A 4,925-nucleotide genomic window follows, 5' to 3' on the forward strand; every position below is an offset into this window, starting at 1 on the left:
CAGCCACATTCTCAATGTCTTACATTGAAATCTACCAGGAAAATTTGAGTTTAATCGATTCTCTTTCAGTTTGTCCAGAATTTGTGCCATAGAGATAAGATAAAGTTTTATGAAGTCTTGTTAATCAAACCGCCACTTTTCACCACCGCAGGTCAACTAGATTAAAGTAAAAAAGTTCTACAGTAAACATTTTATCACATTTCCAGGTGCATGACTTGTTGGGTGATCGAAAAAAATTATTTTCACTTCGTCAAGATAACTGTGGAAATATTCTGATCCCAGGAATTACAGAAATCAAAGTGGAAAATTTCAACGATTTTGAGAAATATTTCGTACCAGCAAGTCATCAACGAAGCCAACCTACATGAATCTACCGGTTAAGCTCGTATTGATATTTTGAAAAATTAAGAAACTGAAAAGAGAAGACAATCTCAAGCTATTGCTTTCACTGCATGATTGTTAATACAAAAAGTGTTGTCAAAACACAATATTTAAAGCAGGCATAAAAAGAACATGATGAGAAACTACCTCCTCGTTTGTTTCTTTTTGATGAAAAGAGAAAGTTTTGTTTCGTCCTCGTCACGCATGGTTTCGTACACTTACTCGCCCACACCTTCACACCATAGATTAATTTAAGGTAATCCTTTAAAGTAATCTATGTTGACATCTTCGCCAGTAGTGGCGATTGGCGAAAAGTTTTACACATTATCGTGGTTCGTTCATCGTTGTCGTGACGTCTATGACTAAGAACTGAAGTTGCTGTTTTCGTTGTTTTGACGATTCAAGCGTGTGCAGCCTGTCAGTTACTAACATGACGTCAGAGACTTTTTAAGTAAATGGTGCTTATATCTTTAAAAGATTTTGAAACTCTCTCATACATCAGGAAAATAGAACACTGGATGCATTTGATGGCAAAAAATGACTTAATTAGTGACACGTTTTGTGAATAACATCGCGGTGGGCAATTGGGAAGAAATATGGTAGAAGTTGAGGGTATCGTAGATTATGTAGAACTTTAGTTACCCAAATAAACATAACACGACACCAGCGGTTAACATATCAACAAATGATATCAAAGAAAGATGAATTTTTTATGACAATTCTTTGTTAGGTAGAGCTTGAAATGTTTACAAAAAAGCAGCTAATTTTCCTTCATCTGGTATAACCAAGAAGGTCGAATACCTAGAATAGGGCTGCCATACTTCAGGATTTTCCTTGACATGTCAGGGAATTTAGTGTTTAAATCTAATGTATCAGAGAGAAATGCTAAAATGTGCGTACAAGTGTGTGAATTTTTAAAATTGAAATTTTATGTGTTTTTGAAGTCCAACAAAAGCTTACGGAAAAAATTCAGATCTTTGCAAAAGAACGATTGGTATGAGGGAGAGTAGAGTATTGTTTAGAAACTGCTATACGTTCATTATTTGTAATTACCTTGGATCGTATTTTTTAAAACTTCTGTGCTAATTTTCGTTTTTATAAACGTTGCTCTTTAGAAGAAAAGTTGCATTCGTGCAACTTTTCTTTGCTCTTTTTAATTTGTTTCGTGTTTATCCTTCTTTCACAAAAAAGCAATGGCGTAAATTTACTTTGGTAATATTCTAAAGTTGGTCAATGAACTGAGGTAAAATTGTCAGGGATTGCGCATTATCAAATATCATGACTAGAACCTAGAAGGTCCTATCTGCATATCACAAAACTACCTACCAACTACTTTATAAATTTAATCTACTTTTTCTGGCTTTTTTTGGCTTTGGGTCGGTTTCCGTTCGTTAAGCTTTTGTTTGTATTATATGCCGTTTATATTTGTTGCGCAAAATTGTTCTTAGTATTCCGTTCATTTCCACTAATAAAGTATGTTTTGGCTTTTGTTAAATAATATTTTATTAAAAATTAAACGAAATGAAGCTGGACACGATAAAACAAAAAATAACATATAAAATGCGCGAAACATGACACATTACTAAAATGGTATGAGGATAACATACATTAGATGAACGGACACTTTAATATTTGTTCATAGGTTGGAGAAGGCAATTTTTCAAAAACTTTCCGTCTGCAGTGAAGTTTGAGCCGTAATTTCATCGTTTCGATGTCTTTCTCCAACCTCTTCAAATATTGTCGCGTTGTGACCGTCTTCCATAAGGACCCAGAGCGTTTGAATCTGCGCTTCTTTATCGTGGTAAGGGTCGGAGACGATTTGTTAGTGGATACGGGTTTTAGGCGTCTTTCCAACATTAACTTTGTATCTGCAAATACAAACGAAAGTTCAAATCAAAAAATGAAAGAAAAAAAATGCTTTATATTGCGGTTCAAAGATTTGTTTACATTTGTATATACAGCATTGCGAACCACAAGATAACGTACAATACAGTAGTAACTGCGATTATTAAACATGAAACTACAATATATCGAATACTTTAAAACTAAACTGTAAACAGATTCTAGATACGTTTAACTTTGGATATAAACAAGTATCCCATGTTTAGCCTACTCACCTGTTTTCGTTGGCTCCGTATTAAAGTTCATTTCTCAGGAGTTGGGATAATTTTCAAATAAGATGTATAGAAATATTATGATTAACAAACTGACAACAGCTGCAATGAAAGCGACACATCAGGAAATCTCCAACAAAAACAATTCGCGGTCGAACGCACACGAATAAATTCATTGGTTGTGTCTGAAGATGTACAGCTATATAAAAATACCAAATCAGCTATACCCTAGGCTACTTTCTGGTTGATGTAGACAGGCTAGGCTACCTTTCCGTAAATCACCAAGTTCGTGTGTTTCCAAGAATATTGAACTTGTAACCTATATATAAATACAGGCCTAAACATATACATGCAGCAGATCTGAATACAAGTAACAACCAAAGTGACTTTAGTCTGACAATTTTCCCTGGAAAACGCGAAACTAATTCTGCTGGATTTCAGCGAAATTCTGTTATATACAGCCTGTATACCATACAACCAATGCTTTATAGCTGAAGTTTTCGCACCGACCAAGACTGGGATCCAGTTGGTAAACAAAAGGTGCGACTACTGACAAGTAGATAAAAACTTTTCGCACCTGCTGCTGAGGTCGTGTAAAATGCTAAGTACAAGACAATGGATAAATTTGCACTTGCCAGCACGAAGCGGTTTAAACACTGATTGAGTATTTGCGATAATTAAAAGGATTCCAACTCAACATTCATATACCGGTAAGGCAGCCAAAAATAAAGAAGAGATGGCAAACAATCTAAAATCTGCAGAAGATGTATAGAAATATTATGATTAACAAAATGACTACAGCTGCAATTAAAGCGACAGGTCAGGAAATCTCCTACAAAACATTTCGCGGTCGAACGCACACGAATACAGTCATTGGTTGTGTCTGAAGATGTACATAGCTATATAAAAATACCAAATCAGCTATACCCTAGGCTACTTTCTGGTTGATGTAGACAGGCTACCTTTCCGTAAATCACCAAGTTCACATGTTTCCAGGAATATTTAACTCGTAGCTTATATATATACAGTAGATCTAGTATGCAGTAGATACAGGCCTAAACATAAACAGCAGATCTGAATAGAGGTCACAACTAAAGTGACTTTAGTCTGACATATTTTTCTGTAAGACGCGATAGCTATTCTGCTGGTTTTCAGCGAAATCTCCTCTTATATACAGCCTATATACCCGACAACCAATGTTTTAAAGCTGAAGTTTTCGCACCGACCAAGACTGGGATCCAGTTGGTAAACAAAAGGTGCGATGACTGACAAGTAGATAAGAATTTTTCGCACCTGCTGCTGAGGTCGCGTAAAATGTTAAGTACAAGACAATGGATAAATTTGCACTTGCCAGCACGAAGCGGTTTAAACCTTGATTGAGTATTTGCGATAATTAGTGTTGAACCTATCCTACATGTTTTGACCAAACTAATGTTTTTGTTTTAGTTGTGTAAAACTATGAACTTTTTCGTTACGGTGGGGATTGAAACCGTCAAAATCTTTGATCGAAATAACAATCACCAGAAAAAAGCGCATATTACCTGCTATTACGCAGAAAGTTGTTTCATAATGAGCTTGCAAAAGATTTTAATTTAATGCAAACAAAAGGAGAATGACCCATAATTACCCAATCTTTTAGTTGTAGATTTGCAAAACTCCAAATAAATCATGTTTTCATTATTTCTATCACTTATCTTTGCCCCGTCGTGCGGAAACTGCGCTACGATCTTGCCAGTCGCTCCGACTCTTATAGGAGCAAGATCACACTTCGCAACATGCAGGAAGGTGAAGGGCTCTCCTCCGCATTCCAGTAACAACTTTGCAGAGCGCACCACGCGACAACGTCTCCAGCCGCAAAACCAGCCCCCCACCCGCCATCTCGCCCATCAACAAGCCAGAGGCAGATTCGACACCGTGTTCACCACCATCAATCCGAGTGTCGCCTCTGACCGCAGTCCAGCCCTTCCTCCGGCTGCAAAGGCTGACGCCGCAACAACTGGCGATGTATGGTGTACAACCAACTACACAGGAAAAATCGTCAAGTGGCAGTTACACCAGCGACTCACTCGGGCACACCCTGCCATTTCCGCCCGAGGTGACGTTCCTGTCGTCCAGCGGATCACCTTCTGAGGCGACTCCTCCACCTTCACCCGAGATGTCGGTCCGGTCTCCCAGCTAGTCCTCGTCAGGTGCGACCTTCCCATCGTCGCCGGAGATAACGTTTTTATCAACCAGCGAGTCCTCGTCTGCGGCGACTGCTTCAACGTCAACGGACTCAGACATGCTGAACCTGTCCAAGACTGTCGAGACACAGGTCTCCAACTACATTGAGGCACGGGAGCTGGCGATGCGGTCTGTCGAGCACGTCCCACAGGGAGGCGTTGGCTCTTCTTCATCTGATAATATTAGTAATGATAATTCCCCGATAAT

General features: G+C 38.4%; 1 long non-coding RNA gene across 1 annotated transcript; it reads right to left on the reverse strand.

Annotated features, from left to right (window-relative positions):
- Positions 1-1,985: 1,985 nt before the first annotated feature.
- On the reverse strand, positions 1,986-2,667 carry LOC143466015 (uncharacterized). The gene is made up of 2 exons (XR_013118689.1): positions 2,499-2,667; positions 1,986-2,249 (listed from the first exon to the last, which is right to left on the reverse strand). It is a non-coding gene; the product is annotated as an uncharacterized LOC143466015 (long non-coding RNA).
- Between the last annotated feature and the right edge of the window lie 2,258 nt (positions 2,668-4,925).

This window comes from Clavelina lepadiformis, chromosome 7 (assembly GCF_947623445.1).
Source record: "Clavelina lepadiformis chromosome 7, kaClaLepa1.1, whole genome shotgun sequence".
Classification (NCBI taxonomy): Eukaryota; Metazoa; Chordata; class Ascidiacea; order Aplousobranchia; family Clavelinidae; genus Clavelina; species Clavelina lepadiformis.